General features: G+C 46.7%; 1 pseudogene; it reads right to left on the bottom strand.

Annotated features, from left to right (window-relative positions):
• LOC144129263 (uncharacterized) overlaps positions 1-21,046 on the bottom strand; it is a 44,047-nt pseudogene extending 23,001 nt beyond the window's left edge.
• Between the last annotated feature and the right edge of the window lie 249 nt (positions 21,047-21,295).

Below are 21,295 nucleotides of genomic sequence, written 5' to 3'. Positions count from 1 at the left end.
CATACTGGAGCAGTTGCTATGCTGTTGTATTCTTCCAGAAAAATATGTGCTGCAACCATAAAAAGCACCCTGTTTAGAGGACGATGGATGCTAAATGGGATTGAAATGAATAAAGCAGTGACAACTGAAGCAAACACCGAGAAAAATGAGTTCGCAATGTGCGCAGTTGTGTACAAATTACCCTAAAGGGTTGAATGAAATTTTCTCATGCATTTAGTCATTTGCATCTTTTTTTGCCGAACATCAGCACAGCCACGCATGCACAGATAATTTTACACAGAGGTGGGATCAGACATTGGTGGCACTGGCACAGTTAATCGCAATGAAAAGCCTGAGTACTGGGTAAAGTAGACGATAAACTGGTGATCAGGATGGAAGTAAGTGGAACTGGTGTATTTTATTGACTAAACAAATCAGCTGTAATACAAAGGCAGAGAAAACTGCAATATGTTAGTGGAAATTGAGTGCACTGGAAGATATATTGCACAAAATTTGAGCCCCCTGAAATATTAGCTTGTTTTAAAAAAATAAGTGCTTTGCTTACAATTTTCGTTTGAAGCTCAAGCAAAATTTTGGAGCAAGTCAGCTGTAGAACAAGCTTTCCTTCTGCAAAGTATCACAACAAACACATTTGTTTTTGATACAAAAGAAAATTTCATGACTGCTGCAGGCCATGTGATGGCAATGACAGTAATGAGCCGATTGCTGCTGCCACACAGCAAAAGTGGTAAAATCCCGCACACATCAGGGTCACAGAGGCAGATTTCTCCGGTAACAAGATAAGTTGCGATGTGTGAAAGAAGTGTGATGCGGTATATGTGCGCATTGATAATGCCCATTTCACGAAGTGCCAAATCCAGTAGATTCTTGAGTTGAATAAAAAAATAGCAATGCGTCCATTGATGCCCCAGTTTTACCAAAGAAACATAGGTTGAACAGATTGTCTGGAATTTTTGTCAAATTCGCCTAACAGCATTAGCAGCAGCCAAGAAGCAAAGTGCCAGCAACAAGGTTGGTAAAAGCAGGGCCTTACACAGCGAAACTGGTCGAACTAGCAGACAGCTGCCTTGTCTTTCATTCATACAAGCTTGGCAGATGGCAAACATGAAAGAGTTGCCTCACTTTTTGCTCAGAGGAAAACTAGTGGATTGCTGTATCATTACACATAGCATTTAAAAGAAACAGTAGAAAACAGGCACAGAGGCAAAGAAATGTCAGGAGACAAAGCTTGCTTTGCTCTGTGAGCACACACAGATGACACATTAGGGACCTCCTATCGGACGAACAGTTGCCTACAAAATCAGACTGCGCCCTGAGCAAGATGTGATAAATGACTGCATACACATCCCTATGTTTTGTGCATGTCAAGAAATTTCAGTGAAGCAGTAATCACGTCATGGAGCACAAACTTTTAACAGAAATCAAAGAGAAGTACTGATTCAAAGCTCTGCTGGCAGGAGAAAAACATTTTGGTGACTCCCTCTGTTTCGCTGCACTAAAGCACCAACATGCACATTCTGCATAAAGAGAGCACACAGCAATGCAGTACATTAAGAATTAGCGACTGCTCAGTAGCGTTAAAGCATGTGTTTAAGCACACATCCGGCCAATTTGCAGATGGTAGGAGAAAAGTTTCTTCTACGCTTCCTGTCACGTGAAGAACTGCAGCACTAGAGAAAAGCCTAGTCTACACATCAAACGCACCTGTCATTGCACACTCTAGTGACAAACTGAAAGTAAAATTTGGTCCTGTTTAAAGAGCAGCACAAAAATCACAGACTTGAACAGCTTTCTTGCTGTGTGCAATGAAACTTGAAGCACAAAATATGTTAATATAGACTGATCATAGCATGACTACAGGTGAAAACTATGGCAGTGAGTCCTGCAGCTAAGTGCGGATGCATGCAATGTGTCGCACAGTGCAAGTTGTGATCGCCTTTGAAAAGAATCCTTTTCCATATGTACAGCACTTGACACCTGTGAAGACATCCAATGCAACCCTTCCAAAGAATGATTCTTTGCTTGAGAAGCACTCTAGCTGAGAGGTGAGCGATGTTGAACCTTGCAGCAGCATTCCTCAGCACATGACTTCCTAGGATAGCAGTGATGCATCGAAGAGGCACATTATACACATGTCACCTGGAAGGCAATCAACACTGTCTTTAGTGCGTGGGCTTGAGTGCAATGCAAGTTTCATACACACAAGAAAAAAGACTTTCAAATAAGAGACATCACAGCTAGAGCTGTAATTATCAAACTAAAGTTTCACGTATGACTGTAACTACTCCTCAAATAAACTGCTTTTGTAACAGTTATATTTTATTGGTAATCTCTATCAAAATGATGGAGGAAGTAAAACAGAACTGTGAAAACAGCTTGACTACAGCCAGACTGATGGGTATAAATAATTATTACATATTTATTTTTATTGTGTTGCAGTGAAGGCAACTGCTACAAGGCACATTGTAGGGGAAGTCCAAGGTTAACTTTACCTCAGAATATTTAACTGCACTAAAATCTCACTACACGAATGCTTTTGCAACTGCATTTATCAAAATGCAGATGCCAAGCCATTGTGTTTGTGTGCAACGAAAGAAAACCATAGACATGCAGACGCCCTACGAGTCACCCACATACGCATATTGTCGTAATCTGAAAACTCGTTCTGTGTTTTACTTTACAGACAAGACTATTTTGAAATGCTGTTTTTATTTGCACAACGCTTCCTCGCTTAATAGGCTACAAATAAATGTGCCATGAGATTCACAGCTGTTTGCATGTGACCCAAAAAGGATAGGAACATAAGGGACTTGTTATTACACACCCGAAGAAAGCCACCAGCCATCAATATGAATAACCTTGCATGCAGCCATCTGAAGAAAGTCAACAGCAATTTTTCGTTGCTGTTTCCCTTACCTCATCGATGCTCGAGACGATGTACCCGGCACATGTACGCTGTCTTGCTGACACCGCTGTCTCCAGAAACTGCCCTTATGCACACAGACACTGGTGCACACAGATGATGCACTGATCAGCAGACCCGCCGACAAGCCGAACACATCCTGGAAGCATGTTGCTCAGCCGGCAGACAACCTTTTGTGCCACCCTCTCATCGCTCACGCAGTTGAATATCAGGTCAGCGACAGCGTGTAAATAGAGGCAAACACTGAACTAATTGGTGTCCAGACGTTCACAGCTACCGATCGCGCCTTGAAACACAGGATCAGAGTAACGGCCGGAGCACCTACAATCCCATGTTTAAGGCGGACCAAGGTGTTCACGCGCTGCCTCTTGCCGCAAAGCTTCTTGCACAGCCACCACACCATATAACACTGGCCAGGCCGTCAAACTCACGAACCGTGCAGTCCTTCAAAAACACTGAGGTGCACTCATGAATGCCTCGCTTCTCGCAGCCCATGACAACGAACGGCAGCTACGGACGCCGCCATATCCGCGCTGTAGCAACCGCGACCGCGCGACAGCGCGGACCGATAATTTCTTAGCATGAGAGAAGCGTTTGAAATGGGAGCGCAGCTAGAGTCCTCACGCGGGTGTAAAATTACGCTCTGATAATTACGGCTTTAAAAGGCTGCTTAATTAAGAGGTACCTTTATAACGCCGTTTCAATGCTTCTACATTCAAAACAACCATGTTTCTGAACAGTTTATTACTTGAAATAAGCGCCTACCAAACTACGGTGAGCTAACAGCCGTATAAATCAGTGTGGTCATAATTCGACTATATCCACCATAATTCGACCATATTGCGGCCGTCTCAAATTACGGCGGCCAAATGGGGCATTTTTCAGCTACGGCAGCATTTCCTTTGCGTCACGAAGCGTCATTTTGACTTCACTGAATTACGCTTGCGTATCACGCGATTCACGTGACATTCCCCTAGCCAATCGCATTCTAGGAAGCAACCCTTCACAGTACGAACTTTTTTCTCAAAATTGCTAAAACGAGCCAAGTTCCTTCTTTCCGACCAGCTGTAGCTTCGTTTCCCCTCCACAGACACTTAAATTTACCAACCTGGCACCAAGTATAACTGTGCTAAAAATCAGTCTTCAAGGACACGTCATTTTGACGTCACAGCAGAAAGCGATTTCGAAACCTGACGGTTTCGCGCCACAAATTTGAAACTCGTGACCTGCTCGTGATCGCCCTATGAGCCAATCAGAGAGACAATATGGTGCCGAACGGCGCCCATGCGTGTCGAGAATTGGCCTCCAGGTAATTTCTGGCATATCATCAATTAACTGTAGGACATTCTGCCGCAGCATTCAGCATGCAAGCGCGTTCGGCTGAACAGATGTGTACGTTCGTTTTCAACGACGTTGACAAGATTATACAATAATACTGACGGCCTTGTCGGCACTTGGGATCGCTCCAGACCATTGTGCAAACATTTCCTTGCAGGCTGGGCAGAGAGACGTTTTTATGTTTTCCTGCATCCCGTGTTTTTTCTGTATCCCGCGCAAAGCACCAACGCTACGTCTTCTTTTTTGCTATTGAAGGCATCTCGCTCTCGGATGAGAAAACGCTGCTATAGACACTCCAATACAGGCGCATCTCCCGCCACCTTATGCCACCCCCTATACTCCCTACCCGCCTCCTCTCACATATCTCTTAAATCCCTCTCCTTCGCTCAGCCCCGTTGCGGAGGTCCCTACTTAAGGAGACCGTTATAGGGCTGCGCATTCCCATTGTTTTGTTCCCCCCCCCCCCTTACCAGTGTGACCTACCAATCTAAGAATCGCAATTACAAAGGCGACGAAACGGACTGAACTAACAACTGCTACGGGGTGTGCAAGGCCGACGCGGCTGAGCTTACCGCGCCGCTACTAGCAGCGCCACATTCCACCTGGCGGCATCGGCGCGCAGAGGGGCCACGCGCGGCGGACGGAAAGCGCCGCGGTCTTCACACCTTCCCATTCTAGCCACTATAATTCTGTCCTGGGCCGATCGGGCTTTCCGCTGCATATTTCGGCGGAATATCTGCCGCGGCAGCAGATTCCGCTCGCTCTCGCCGTCGAATTTCCAAGTGTGAACGTGCAACACTTCCAGCGTGCAACCCTTCCAGCAACCCTTCCAGGGTCGGGTGCTGCGCGCCTGGATTCGTGCCTTCGCGCGCACGTTCGTGAGAGATGGCGTAACGTAATAAAGAAGAAAAAAAGGCGGAGGGTTGCTGTACTTCGTTATGAACAATTAGATATTTTTTTTTGAAATTTTTGGCATTAAAAGCGGCATAAGAGAGGAATCGCCCTCCAATTTCACGAAACTAGAAAGAGTACAGTACACTTATGGTCGCTTTCAATGGAAGAGACAGGTTTGGATCAATTTTTTTACACTGCTGATCCTTCATAGCACGCACTGATTGTAGGCGAATTGCTAGCAGTGGCCCAGGCCGGAATGGGAAGTGGTAAAGGCAAGGGGCAGAGAATGAAGATTCTACATTCGCAAGTTTTATGCTAACTCTTCACGTCCTGTGTCATATATGCCCGAATTTTCTGACGCGCTATACCGCATCGGTACCGTCGAATAATATAAACGACGAAATTTTGACACATGCTATATTGAGGTTACGTGTACTGGCTCATATATACGAAGAGATTATTCCAAACATCAGGAACTTCAGTACGTGCTTGGTCGAGGATGCTTTAAAGATATTTGAGAGGCATATTTTGCCATATTCATTTACGGCATATGCATAATTCCCATCGAAAGAGAGAAATATTCCTATTATATATTTATGCAAAAGAGATTCGGATTATTACCATCGCCGCGAGCACTCGGAGCGAACGAACGCACCTCACATGCGCTCTCAGGCAAAATCCCGTGCTGCCGGCCACTTACGCTCACTTTTTTTTTTGGCTGGACGAACAACTACCACTCCGGACCCGGTGCTGTGTTTTTGAGACCCAGGCAGGCAAGATTTCCTAAATTTTTGACCTATTTCATTGGGTTACGCCAGCATCTGCAGCAGCTAAGCCTAATAGCTGCCGCGCGTCCTCGGAGCGTTCGCACGCAGCTGCGTCGGCGGCGCCGCGTCCCGCCGACCCCAACTACGACTCGACTAAGCCGTACACTGTGAAAGGTACCGACATTACCGCCGCGGAGTTATCCGACGGCACATGGATGGCGTTCGAGATGCAACGCCGGTACCGAAGACCATCTCCGATTCACCAACAACCCTCTGGAGCCCGTACTCCAGACTCGACACCTGCTGTCCAGAAACCGCGACCTCGCGGCTGCCCTCCACCGCCAACCAAGAAGCGTCCGCTTCCTCGCTTGCCCTCGGAAGACCTCAAGACCGCACGACTGGCTGTTGCCATCTACGAAGCCGCCAAAGTCGACAAACGCTTGACAGTCACTGCCGACCAGGTCAGAATTCACCCCACTAACACCACAGCCACAGTCAGCACGCCTGACCGCGCTCGTGCAATGTCTTTTACGCCTAACTCCAAACCATCATGATCGACACCACAGATGCACCGGTCGCCGCCTATGCCACAACCCTGGCCAATTCCGTGCGGGGGATTCTGTACCGGACCTACAGCTATGAAAGCGACTCTGAAATCCTCGCCGAGCTTCGGGCTCACAACTTCGACCTCCCCATCGCTGCTGCGCGCCGTATGGGCCAGACACGACACTGTCGTCACTTTCGCTGTCACCAAGCTTCCCCGATACATGCGGTACTTGGGCTTTACCTTCGAGGTGTTCCCTTAGAAGGCGCTCCCGGAGGCGTGCTTCAACTGTCGCAAGCTGGGCCACAGAGCGGACGTGTGCCCTCAACCACGCCAACCCACTTGCCGGCGCTGCGGCGTGGCGAATCAGCCCCAAGCAGCCGGCCAATCATCCACCTGTCAAGCCACGTGCGCAGTGTGCAAAGGCCCACATCCCACCGGCAGCTGGAGCTGCAAATACCGTTTCGGGTCCACCAACCAGCCCAAATTCATCCCGATCATCAACGGATACCGACACTGACTCCAGAACCTTGTCACATGGCCGCCAGTCCCGTTCTTGAGGCCGCGGCCACCAACAACGACCCCCAAGAGATGACCCTTTACCGCCACTGCGAAGCAGCAGCTCCAGCCACAACAGCCGTAGCCACTCCTCATCACGCTCTCGGGATTCCCGGGCTAACTCTCAGACCAGGCCGGAGAGCAAGCCCGCCAAGTAAGTCGGGTGGAACTCTTCCACCAGCTAGAAGCCAACTGGCCAAATCCCAGGTAAGGGAGCTGGCAGACATGGTCAAACAACTACAGCTCCAGTTGACACAGTCCAATGCTAAAATTCACAGCCAGGAGTCCGCACAGGCACACCAAAAACCGCAGCCGCAGCAGATGGCTCTCGTTCCCAACCCCGATCATGCCAATGAGTGTTGTGTTGTGTTGTGTTTTATGGCACATAGGCAACTGAGGCCATCATGCGCCAAGAACAAGGTATAGGAAAATTTTTTTGTTGAATATTATAGAAATGCAGGAATAATCCTTGCTCTTGGGGCCCTCAAACATTAATATTACCCTGTGAACACATACACAAATTTTATAAATGGCTACAAGTAAAAGCTTTAAAGAGGGCCGGGTAACCCCAGTAGCCTTCCTTGGCTGCGGAAGGACATCGAGGCTCCCAACCAATCAAAATAAAAGCCTCAGCTTTCTTCTCAGGCCTGAGAAATTGGCTGAGGTGTACTAAAATTCAAACAAACCAGTGGGTAAAAATTTAGAGTCTCTTGAGAAATCCCGTTTCGTTAAGAAAGCTAAAAACATAAAATATATTTACAATTGCATCGTCTCCTAAAAGCAGCGCGGGATGAAAAGGAATGCATTTATTATAAAATTCAGTAAAATACGTTTTTCTTATTTCTTCCAGTTCCGCACAAGACAATAAAATATGGTTAACCGTAAGTTCATCTCCACATTGTTGGCAAACAGGTTTGTCTTGTTTTGTTAGTAGGAAGTTGTGCGTAAGGTGCGTGTGGCCTATTCGGAGACGGCATAAGATCACTTCCTTGAAACGTTCTTGGTGCACACACGACTTAAATTCACCTAAAACTGGTTTTACCAAGTGTAGTTTATTTTTGACCTCATTGTTCCAATCCGACTGCCATTTTTTTCTTAGTTTGCTTGCTACTAATTTCATGCAATCATTAAACGGCATATTTACTTTCATTATTTCCTTGCCACAAGCTTTACCAGCACATACATCTGCTCTCTCAGTGCCTTTTATTCCCACATGACTCGGGACCCAGCACAGTTTTATATTTTGTCCTTGAGCTGTGGCAGTTACTATGTTGTGTATGATGTCACCGAGCAGAGGGGAGCTTGCATTTTTAGAATGGAGAGCTCTAAGTACACTTAAGGAGTCTGTGTAGATAACAGCATTTTTGAGGCTCTCACTTAGTATTTTTTCTATGGTCATCCATACTGCGTAGCACTCCGCGGTGAAGATGGAGGACACTGTGGTAGTCTTACTATTTGCTCCGAATTACCTCGCACCACTGCGCTTCCTACGCAACTATCTGTTTTTGATCCATCAGTATAAAATTCTGTAAAACTACTGTATTTTTCTTCAAGGGCACGAAATTCTTGTAATATATGTTGCTGTGGAGTTCGCTTTTTACGGAAATGTGCAAGAGTGAGGTCACAGATTACAGGAAAATTGAACCATGGAGGCAGTGAACCACGTCTTCGAGCAACGCCAGGTAAGGCATCCATTACGCCGAGGTTTTTGCACACATCTTCAAAACGCAGGAGAAGTGGCCTTATTGCTAATGGTTTGTGTGTTGTGTTGTGTTGGGTTTAATGGCACATAAGCAGCTAAGGCTATCATGCGCCAGGCTCAAGGTATATGAACACTTTTCTGTAGGTGGGAGGAAACATGGTTGTGTAGAGGACTTAAATTGCTATTTAGTTCTGGTAGTAATAAGAGAAAGAAGAAATTTTTTAAATGGCTAAACATAAACGCTTCCAAGAAGGTCAGATAACCTCAGTAGCCATCCTTGGCTGGGCAAGGATCCTGAGGCTCCCAACAATTCAAATAACCACCTCAGCCCTCTTCTCATGGAATGAGAAAATGGCTGAAATGCATCTTATTTTAAAGCAAAGCTGTGGATCAAAGTTTACAGTTTCTGAAGAACATCTGCTTCTTTTAAAATGCTAAAAACGGAAGATATGTTAACAATGGCATTTTCGCCTAAAAGCAGCGCTGGGTGTAAAGGAATGTATTCATTATAAAACTTCGTAAAGTGCTTATTTTTTAGTTTTTCGAGTTTTGCACAAGAGAATAAAATATGGTTTATTGTTAGTTCATCTCCACATCTTTCACAACGAGGTTTGTCTTGTTTCGTTAGTAAGAAATTATGTGTAATGTGTGTATGTCCAATGCGGAGACGACATAAAATTACTTCAATAAATCGTTTCTGGTGCCTACAGGTCTTCCATTCACCCAGGACAGGTTTTACAAAGTGCAGCTTGTTGTTAACCTCGTTGTCCCAAGAGGCCTGCCATTTTTCTCTCAATTTATTCTGGACTGACTTGATGCAGTCCTTATGCGGCATGTTTACTGGTTTTATTTTTGCGTTAAGGGCAAGTGCGGCGCTTACAACAGCCCTCTCATTTCCGCTGATGCCCACGTGACTGGGAATCCAGCAAAACTTTATTGTATGTCCTTGTGAATAAGCTCGTATTACATTATGTATTATGTTTCCTATTAAGGGTTCAGTTGCATTTGTGGGGTTTATTGCTGTAATTACGCAGAGAGAGTCACTGTAGATAACACTGTTCTGTATGTTTTTCTTCAATACTTGTTCTACAGCTAGAGCAATGGCGTAGCATTCTGCTGTAAAGATTGAAGCGCACTGAGGCAGCCTGACTACTTTTTCCCATTTCCCTTGCACTATCGCGCTCCCTACATAGAGTGCTGTCTTAGAGCCATCTGTGTAGAAATCTGTGCAATTCTTGTATTTTTCACTTACTCCAAGAAACTCTTGCTGTATATATTCCAGTGGGGTATGTCTTTTTTGAATGTGTGTCAGTGCGAAATCGAATACACCAGGAAACAAGTACCAATGTGGCAACCTATCGGGTCTCTGGGCAACATCAGGAAGTGCATCTAGTATGTTTATTTCTTGGCATATTTCTTCAAAGCGGAGGAGCAATGGTCTTACAGCTTGAGGTTTGTTGGTGAACAGTGTTCTGGATGGGCATTTTGTAACTATGGTGTAACAAAGATGTTTTGGTAGCGACCTTATTTTCAGTACGTATGCACAGGTAAGCATTGTTCTCCTGTTGGTGAGGGTCGGTTCATTTGCTTCTACGTGAAGGCTATTTATGGGTGATGTTCTGTAAGCACCAGTTGAAAGGCGCAACCCGAGGTTTTGTACTGGATCTAGCTTTTTAAGGTATGATGGCCTTGCAGACCCATACACTATGGATCCATAGTCTAACGAAGAGCGTACTAGAGAGCGATAGATGTGCAATAGGCACCTCCTATCGGATCCCCAACGCTTCCGAGAGAGTACTTTGAGTATATTCAGGGATTGGGTGGCTTTCTTTTTTAGGGTGTTTATATGTGGTAGAAACGTTAGCTTTTTGTCAAAAGTTAAGCCTAAAAATTTGTGTTCTTGTTTTACTGGAAGTGTGGTGTCGTTCAAGTGGAGGGTGGGATCAATCTGCAGTCCTCTCTGCAGCGAGAAAAGAACCGCAACAGTTTTCTGTGGAGAAAACCTAAATCCATTTCTGTCTGCCCAAAGTGCTAATTTGTTTATTGTGAGTTGTAGTTGTCTCTCACAAGTTGCCAGGCTAGAAGATGTGCACGCAATTTGAAGGTCATCAACGTAGACCGAGTACATAATGGACTGTGGAATTATACTGGTTAAATAATTCATTTTTACTATGAACAATGTAGTACTTAAAATGCATCCCTGAGGAACGCCGTTTTCCTGAGTAAAATTATTTGAGAGGGTTGCGCCGAGACGAACTTGGAAAGAACGGTTGGATAAAAAGTCGCTCAAATATTTCAGCATCCTCCCGCGGATACCAAGCTCTGCCAGGTCGCGAAGAATCCCGAACCTCCAGGTCGTGTCATATGCCTTCTCCATATCGAAAAAAACTGAAAGGCAGTGTTGTCTGTGTATAAAGGCCTCTCGGATTGTGTTTTCCAGGCGGACTAAATGGTCGACTGTGGAAAATGTTTTTTTAAAACCGCATTGGTGGACATCAAGAGGCTCTCGGGATTCTAGAATAAACATTAATATTTATAACACTCTCAAAAGATTTGGCAAGACAGCTTGTAAGGGTTATAGGCCTGTAACTGTTAGGGGAGGTTGGTGGCTTTCCTGGTTTTAGAAATGGAACAATAATGGCTTTTTTCTTAGCAGCTGGTATTTTCCCTACGACCCATATTTTGTTAAAAAATTTTAACAGAACTTCTACAGATTGCTCAGATAGATGGGACAGCATTTCATAATGAATTTCGTCGGGGCCTGGTGCAGTTTGTTTACCTATAGACAGTACTCTCTATATTTCTTGAAGTGTAATCAAATTATTGTAAGGCTCGTTTGTGTTGCCTGCCGTAGGGAGTCTTTGTTTTTCGACTGTGTTTTTGTATTTTAAGAATGACTGTGTATAGTGGGAAGAACTAGAAACTATAAAAAAATGTTGCCCCAAAATGTCTGCTTGTTCTTTAATACTTGTCTGAATATCAGGATCCGTCAGCAGAGGAAGGGTGAATGGAGAATAGCTGCCATTTACTTATCTGACCTGCTCCCACAGTTTTTTTGATGTTACCGAGCTGTTTATGGAAGACACATAATTTTGCCAAGACATTTTTTCCGCGTTCAGCCGTATATATCGGGCTTTAGCTTTTGCCTTTTTGAAAGCTATTAGATTTTCGTGAGTAGGATACCTACGAAATACACCCCAGGCCTTATTTTGTTGTTTCTTGGCTTCCCAACATTCTCGCGTCCACCATACCTTGTGGTTCTGGCGCACCACGCCTGTGGACAGGGGAATAGCTAGCCGTGCAGCATCGATGATACACTTTGTGAGAATTTCATTGATTTCATCTATGTTAAGTGTTTCTGAGTAAATGTTCTCTAATCTGGCCTTTTCTCTAAACAACGTCCAATCAGCTAGATGTAGCTTCCATCGCCGTGGTTTGGTAGGGATGACTGCAGGTGAGGATGATAGGCTTATAAAAACTGGTAGGTGTTCACTCCCAAACGGGTTGTCTAAAACGTCCCACTTAAAATCGCTAAAAACAGAAGGTGAACAAAAAGACGGGTCTAAACTGCTCATTTTCCCAGATGTTGGGGAACAGTATGTGGCCTTTTTCGTATTTAAAAGGCATACATTATTCGTCAGGATAAAATCTTCGATTATTTGACCTCTAGCGTCACAGCGTTCGCTTCCCCACAGAGAGGAGTGAGCATTAAAATCCCCAAGTAACAGATATGGCTCCGGAAGTTCTCTGATCAGTTGCTGTAGATCATGGAGTGTTAACGTAAAATGTGGAGGAATGTATACGGAACAGATTGTTAGTGTTTTGTAGCTTACGATACTGACTGCAACCGCCTCAAGTTTTGTGTTGAGTTTAATTTCTTGAGCAGGGACACCGCTTTGAACGACTATCGCGACGCCTCCCGATAGCCGATTTGCCTGCTCTCGATCGCGTCTATAAGTTTTATAATGTTTCAGGGCATGTACATGTTGTGGACCAAGATTGGTCTCCTGAAGAAGACATAAAGCTGTGGGTAACATTGACCCTAAAATATGTGTTATGTCACTGTAATTCCGCATAAGTCCTCTACAATTCTAATGGATTAAAAAATCCATGTTTATGTTTTTGAGAGGAAATGAAAGGGGATTTACTTAAGTAGTGGGCCCGTTATTAGGGGCCTGTCTTTTTTCCGCTCAAGGGGGCTGTTCCGCCTCTGTAGTGGAGGCGGAGTGGCAGTTATATCCATCGCCTCACGAGAGGCGCTGGAGGACCGCGGGGAATCCGCGGGTTTGTGGGGTTCAGTCCTCCCCCGGTAGGGGGAAGTCCTGCGGGATGCCGACGCATGGACCGGCGCTCCCTGCTTTGACACTGGCAGGGCAGCTTTCGCTGACCCTGCCTGGGGCGTGAATGGTCCTGCCATTGGCTCGATGGAAGTGGCCTCGGCAGCGACCGGGGTGCTGTGTGGTGCACCGCCCCTGCGCACCACATCAGCAAAGCTGCATTTTGCTGTGAAGGAGAACTGGTTGGTAACGGCAAATCGCCTTCTTGCTTCTCTAAATGAAATGTTTTCCTTGGTTTTTATCATGATAATCTCTTTTTCCTTCTTCCAGGACGGACAGGCCCTGGAGTATGCAGCATGTTCTCCTTCGCAGTTAGCGCAGCGCAGGGCTGCGTCACATTCCTCAGAAACGTGACCCTTGGAAGCACATTTTGCGCACGTTTTGCGGCCGCGGCAGCTCTGTGAGCCGTGGCCAAACCTTTGACAGTTGAAGCATCTTCGTGGGTTTGGAATGTAGTGCCTGACATTTACTTTTAAGTATCCTACATCGATGGTTTCTGGTAATGTACTTGTATTGAATGTTAGGACCAAGTGTTTTGTCTCTATTTCTTTATTGTCTTTCCGGATTTTGATTCTGTACACATCTGTGACATTTTGGTCAGACAGACCTTCCAGCAATTCTTTCTCGGTTAGGTGTATGAAGCCGTTTTCAGAGATGACTCCACGGACTGAGTTTAGGGATCGGTGCGCTGTTATGGAAACTGGGGTTTCTCCGATGGATGCAATGTTTGCGATTTTAGAGTTCTGGGTGTTGTCAAGGAGTTCTAACAATAAGTCTCCGCTGGCCATTTTAGAAACCTTGTAGCCAGGGCCCAGGGTATCTGTTAGGCATTTAGACACAAGGAACGGAAAAATTATTCTTGCTTGTTTTTCATTACTTTCGCTGTGGATAACATAGAACTTGGTGAATGTCAATGTCGGTTTCTTTTTTGAAAAAAAGTCTGCTGCTTCGTTCCGCCCTCTCTTGAGAGAGCGATCGGGTTTTGAAAGGGGGGGAGCCATAAAAAAATGAAGTTTTTCAGTCATGGTGCCAGCCACCCACCATGGAGTACAACAAAGGGACGGGACAGGAACTTGAACGCAAGTCCTGCCCACGCCAGCTGTACACCTCAACTATAACTAAATACGACACAACTCAGGGTGGTTGGCCACACAAGGTTAACCCTCGCCGCCTATGAAAAGTGAAAAAAACTAAGAAGTGAGTAGGAGATAGGAGAGTTGTGAGAAAGAGATAGGAAAGTGAAAGACAGAGGGGAGGATAAGAAAAGGCGACTGCCGATTTCCCCCGGTCGGGTCAGGCTGGAGGTGCCGTCTACGTGAAGCTGGGGCCAAAGTGGTGTGTTGTTTCCGCCGAGGGGCCTTAAAGGTCCAAACGCTCGGCATCGGCACAACCACCAGGATCCCCTTTTCCCCGGACACGGCAATGCCACGCACGGCGAAGCGTGGGTTTGTTGTTAAATAGTGTTCTAGATGGGCACTTTGTGACTATTGTGTGACAGATATGTTTAGGTAGTGAACAGATTTTTAAAACGTACGAGCAAGTGAGCATGGTTCTTCTCTCTGTAAGCGACGGCCTGTTGGCTTCCACATATAGACTGTTTATCGGTGACGTCCTGTATGCGTAAAGCAGAAATTTGGGCAAGTTGGTACGTATCCATTTTGAAACAGCGCAACAAAGACGGGACGTGGAAACTGAGGTGTAAAGACAAACATGCGCTGACTAACAACTGGGTTTATTGAAAAAAACACACAAAATATATACAGAGTTAGGAAAGATTAATCGCCACCATAGTCAACTCATGCCACATGTGACGCCAGATATCCAATCTCCCCTTCGGAAAGGGCGACCGATGGGCAACTAATGCACGTTGCGCCTTTCTCATGTATAAGAAAAGCTTCAAAAACTTCTCGCGTCATCTTATCACAATGGCGAAACACGATATTGGTGTTCTTATAGTCGGGGGTACATTTGCATTTCTTGCAACGGAATGCACCTTTTGTGAGAGGGTCTCCTTCTGTTTTTCTTTTTTCGTACTCTTTTTCGTGTTTGCATTTGCACCTTTTGCAGTGGACCGCCACGTGTGACAGGGGGTCTTTTTTTCTGGTGTTCCTGTATGCACTGGTGGAAAGACGCAAGTCTAAATTGTGTACTGGGTCTAGCCGTTTAAGGTACGATTGCCTCGCTGACCCATAAACTATGCATCCGTAATCTAATGTAGAACGTACGACAGAGCGATGAATCCGTAAAAGACAAGTCCTATCAGAGCCCCAATGTTTTCGTGAAAGTACTTTTAGTATATACAGAGATTTAGAAGCTTTCTTTTTGAGTATGTTTATGTGTGGTAGGAATGTGAGCTTTTTATCATAAGTCATTCCTAGAAATTTGTGCTCATCTTTAATTGGCAGTGGGACTTCATTTAAATACAAGGAGGGATCAGTGTGCAGTCCTCTTCTAAGCGAAAAAAGAACAGCTACTGACTTTTGCGTGGAAAACTTGAAACCGTTTCTGTCTGCCCATGTTGTTAGTTTATTTACTGTCATCTGTATTTGCCTCTCACATGATGAAATGCTAGAGGATGTGCAAGCAATCTGGAGATCGTCGACGTAGACAGAATACATGATAGACTTTGGGATTATTTTTGCTAGGGAATTCATTTTTACTATAAAAAGCGTGGTGCTTAAAATGCACCCTTGATGCACGCCGTTCTCTTGAATGAAAGTTTTAGAAAGAGTGGCACCCAGGCGTACTTGAAATGAACGGTTGGTCAAAAAGTCACTCAAGCATTTTAGCATTCTACCATGGATTCCGAGGTCTCCAAGGTCACGCAGTATGCCAAACCTCCATGTTGTGTCATAGGCTTTCTCTAAATCGAAAAAGACCGCAAGGCAGTGTTGCTTGTGTATAAATGCTTCTCGGACTGTGTTCTCTAGGCGGACTAGATGGTCGGTTGTAGAGCACGCCTTTTTAAAGCCACACTGATGGATGTCAAGAAGATCACGAGATTGTAATATAAACATTAATCTAATGTTAAGGACGCTTTCGAAAGATTTGGCAAGTACGCTTGTTAGGGCTATAGGTCTGTAATTGCCAGGGGAGGTAGGTACTTTTCCCGGCTTCAACAACGGTACACTTATGGTTTTTTTTCATGCCTCTGTAATCTCTCCTGATAACCATATTTTGTTAAAAAATTTCAGAAGCGAGTCTACAGCATGTTCGGACAAGTGGGCAAGCATTTCGTAATGGACTTCATCTGGTCCTGGTGCAGTTTGTTTACCCGAAGAAAGTACACTGTTAATTTCTTGTAGTGTAAATGGGCTATTATATGCTTCGTGAGCACTGCCCTTTATCGGCAGTCTTTCTTTTTCGGCTGTGTCTTTATATTTTAAAAATGATTCTGTATAGTTAGAGGAACTAGATACAGCGGAAAAATGTTCGCCTAATATGTGTGCTTGTTCTTTTATATTTGTCTGTACACCAGGGGCGGCCAGAAGAGGAACTGTCAATGGAGAGTAGCGACCATCCATTTTGTGTACTGCCTCCCACATTTTTTTCGAACAGACTTGGCTGTTTATCGAGGAAATGAAACTCTGCCAGGATGATTTTTCGGCATTTCGACGTATGTACCGCGCTTTTGCTATTGCTTTTTTAAAGTTTATAAGGTACTCCTGAGTGAGGTATCGGCGAAATATACCCCAAGGTTTATTTTGTTGTTTTTTTCCTTCTTTGCAATCTCGTGTCCACATTTTATGGTTGCGTTGTACTATTCCTGAAGATTGGGGAATAGCCAAGCGTGCGGCAGAGAGAATGCAATTTGTGAACTTTTCATTTATTTCATTTACATTAAGATTTTCTAACGTAATATTTTCTAACGTGGCTGCTGTTCTAAACAGTTGCCAGTCTGCTAAATTGAGCTTCCAACACCGTGGTTTTGTCTGGGTGACTGATGGTGGGGATGACAGGCAGATTTTAACAGGGAGATGATCGCTTCCGTACGGGTTGTCTAAGACATCCCATTTAAAATCGTTAAAAACTGAAGGAGAGCTAAAAGATAAATCTAAAACACTCATTTTTCATGAACTAGGGGAGCCACAAGTAGGTTTACCGGTGTTCAATGAACAAATATTGTTGGATAGTATAAAATCCTCAATAACCTGACCTCTGCTATCGGTTTTCTCACTGCCCCAGAAACAAGAGTGGGCATTAAAATCGCCAACTATCAAGTATGGCTCCGGTAACTGTTGTAAAAGGCTCTTTAATTCATGCTGTCTTACTTCGAGATGTGGTTGAAGATAGACGCTACAAATTGTAATGGTTTTGTAACCAACCACGGTGGCTGCTACGGCTTCGAACCTAGTTTTGAGTGTGATCTCGCTAGCTGCTACGCCAGGTTGCACAATGATTCCTACGCCTCCCGAGAGTCTGCTCGCCCCCTCTCGGTCACGGCGGAAGACAGTATACTTCTTTAGCACCTTTGTGTGCTGAGGGCCTAGATTGGTTTCCTGCACAAACCAATAGGAGAAATTGTGTTTAAAATGTCTTTTATGTCGTTATAGTTATTTACGAGACCTATGCAGTTCCAGTGTATTATGAAAGCCATCTTAATGTTGTGTGCGTGTGTGCAGATAAAATTAGATTAACTTTGATTTGGCCCCTTGACTCGGAGCCTCACATTTTTTTGATCGATCCAAAGACCTCCGCCGCCCGTCCGATGTGGACGGCACGGGGCTGCCCTGGGTCGTGTCCATCGCCTCAGCAGAGGCGCTGGACGACCGTGCAGGAAGCACGCTGACTTTTGAGTTAGACCTCGACCTGTGGGAAGAGGTCTTGAAGCCCGCTGACCCGGGGGTCTGCGCAGCCTGCTTTGGGGTTGGCGGAGTAGTATCAGCTACTCCACCAGGGGGCGCGGATGGCCCTGCCTGGACAGGTGCCGAAGCCTGGTGTGGTGCGCCGCGCCCACGCACCACATCGGCGAAGATTGTTTTCGCAGTGAAGGAGAATCGGTTTGTTTCGGCGTATCGCCTTCTCGCTTCCTTGTTTTCAGTGGTTTCCAGAGTAATTATTTCTTTTTCTTTTTTCCAGGACGGACAAGCCCTGGAGTATGCAGCATGGTCTCCCTTACAGTTTGTGCACCGCGGGGCAGAAACACATTCATCTGACTGGCGGTCCTTCGAGGAGCATTTCGCGCAAGTTTTGCGGCCGCGACAACTCTGTGAGCCGTGGCCGAACCTCTGGCAATTGAAACATCTGCGTGGGTTGGGTATATATGGCCTTACATTTATTTTCAGGTACCCGACTTCAATGCTTTCAGGTAGTGTGGTGGTGTTGAAAGTGAGGATCATGTGTTTCGAATCTATTTCCTTGTTATCCTTCCGGATCTTTATCCGCTGAACATTTATGACATCTTGGTCGGCAAGGCCTTCAAGCATTTCTTTTTCAGAGAGGTGAACAAAATCAATTTCTGATATGACGCCTCGAACTGTGTGCAAAGATCGGTGTGTCGTGATGGAGACAGGAATCTCCCCTATCGATACAATGTTTGCAAGTTTCGAGTGCTGGACCGTGTCAAGTATTTCGAGCAGTAAGTCGCCACTAGCCATTTTGGATACCTTATACCCAAACCCCAAGGTATTTGTCAGGCACTTGGCTACCAAGAATGGGGAAATCAGTCTTGCTGGTTGTTCTTCAGCTTTGCTGTGAATGACGTGAAATTTTGGGAATGACACTTTTCTCTTTTGAAAAAAACCTTCATTGCTCTGCCCTCTTTTTAGAGAGCGATCAGGTTTGGAATGGAGGGGAGCCATGAAAAAATTTAGTTTTTCAGCCACGGTGCCAGCCACCCACCACGGAGCCCATCGAGGGGACGGGACAGAAACTTGCATGCAAGTCCTGCCCACGCCAGCTGTACACCTCAACTATAACCAAATATGATGAAACCCAGGGTAGTTCGCCACACAAGGTTAACCCTAGCCGCCCATGAAGAAATGAAAAACCAAGAAACGACGAGGAGACAGGACAGTAGTCAGAAAGAAGACAGGAAAGTAAAAGATGTAGAGGAGGACAGGAAAAGGCGACTGCCGACTTCCCCCGGTTGGGTCAGGCCGGAGGTGCCGTCTACAGGAAGCTGGGGCCAAAGTGGCGTGTTGCTTCCGCCAAGGGGCCTTAAAGGTCCAAACGCTCGGCATCGGCTCAACCACCAGGATCCCCTTTTCCCCGGACACGGCGATGCCACGCACGTCGAGGCGCGGGTGCTCGGGTCCGTGGTGATGCACTGTTCACCATCATCCCCTCACGGGGATGTCCCTGCGGATGCTCGGGAACCAGCGGTGTCGCCACTCACCGTCGCGACGCCTGCAAGCTGCAGGCGTCCCCCTGCGGGGTGATCATGCCAATGACTCCAACATGGACACCGACCAGCCCAAATGCACTAAGCGCAAGGCTCCCCCACCCTCCACCTCCGACAGTGCTGCCAAACTCGATGCCTTTGACGCTCGTATCTCTAAAATAGACGACGCCCTCCAATGGCTGACCTCCACTATTGACCGTCTCATTGAAGGCTTGTTCCCCCATGGCAGCCACCAATATCCACACACTCACTGTCCATCTCGACCGCCTACGGGCCCCCAGCAAATGGTCGACCTCAGCACCCCCCCCCCCCCCCCCCCGCGTACTCAGTCGCCTTGTCCGACTCCCGCGCCCGAGAGTGCAGCCGCGCGCGGGTGTGCTGGCGGTATTCTCAAAACCACCATAGCACTTCCGCAGCGCCCCGAACCCTACACGAAACTCGATGGCTAGCGCGCCCATAATGGTGTGGCAGTGGAACTACATGAGCTTCAAGGAAAAGCGGAGAGCCTTGGAGCATACCCTGCACGCCCATCCATACACACTTCACATTATTGCGCTCCAAGAAACGTACACTGACACCAAACTCACCAGCTATGCCGCCTACAACCAACCGGCGGCGCTGGATCTCCGCCCGAGTACCGCAATCCTCGTGCACCGCAACCTCACAGCCAATCAGCTCGATCTCGACTACGCCGAAGTCCAGCACACTTTCGTGCAGGTCCTTCCCAACAGCCGAGCCCAATCCCCGCTCTACATCTTAATCGTGTAAAGCCCCCAAGTGACAAGAGCACTAAGATAGCCACTCTCCTCCGCAAAGCCTGTGCAGCCGCGCGGAACGAGATGCTACTTATAGTGGGCAACTTTAACGCACCGCACGCCGAGTGGGGCTACCCCCGCAAAGCCTGTGGTCGCAGAGGAGTCAAGGTTTGGGAGACAGCCCGGACACTGGGTCTAACGCTAGTCCTCGACCCCCGAATGTCCCACCCGTTTCGGCAACAGCGTGACACAAGACAGCTGTCCGGACCTCACTTTCTTTCGCCCGCAATATCCCAGACGCGCTCTGGGAAAATCCCGGTATGAACATAGGTAGCGATCACTATAATCTCAGCACTACCTTTACTGCCACACACTGCAAGGCCCCCCCGTCGCACTGTCGCGCCCACCAACTGGGACGCTTTCAGATACATGCGAGCTCAGCGTCCGCAGAGCCCTATAACCGCCTTCGACACCTGGAGAGAGACACTGATCCGTGACGCCGCTAACGCCACCTCCATGGCCACCCAGGAGAAGGATGGCCCCACCCCCGACGCCAAGCTCATGCACATGTGGGAGGCCTAGCGCCGCCTCCACGCTCGCTGGCTCAGACGCAAACACAACCGTTCTCTCAAGCTTCGCCTCGCTCGCCTCGAACGAGAGATCGAGGCCGAGTCAGGAGCAATGGCACCAGACTTGCGACCGCCTCAACGGGCAGTTGGGATGTAAGAACATTTGGTTTCTGCTGAAACACTTGCTTGATCTGACACACACCAAGTCTGCATCCCAAAAGAATCCCAACCGAGTCACACACGCGTTTCAAGGCACTAACGAGGAGCTCCTTGTTACCTTGAAAAACAAATACAACACCTCAACAGACATACCCATCTCCTCGGAATACACGGGATCTAAGAACCCAAACATGAACGCCGCCCTGAACCACATCAAGACTACCGCGGCCGCCGGCGAAGACAGCATGACCAACAAAATGCTACGCAACCTTGACGACCACTCAATCGAAGCACTTGCAAACCTTTTGAAACACTACTGGTATGAAGGTCGCCTTCCAGACTCCTGGAAGCATGTCATGGTAATCTTCATACCCAAACCAGGCAGACGACTCGAGGTCGGCAACCT

Source organism: Amblyomma americanum, chromosome 1 (assembly GCF_052857255.1).
Source record: "Amblyomma americanum isolate KBUSLIRL-KWMA chromosome 1, ASM5285725v1, whole genome shotgun sequence".
Taxonomy (NCBI): Eukaryota; Metazoa; Arthropoda; class Arachnida; order Ixodida; family Ixodidae; genus Amblyomma; species Amblyomma americanum.
The sequence above is the reverse complement of the archived record's forward strand: the minus strand, read 5'-3'. Positions and strand labels throughout refer to the sequence as shown.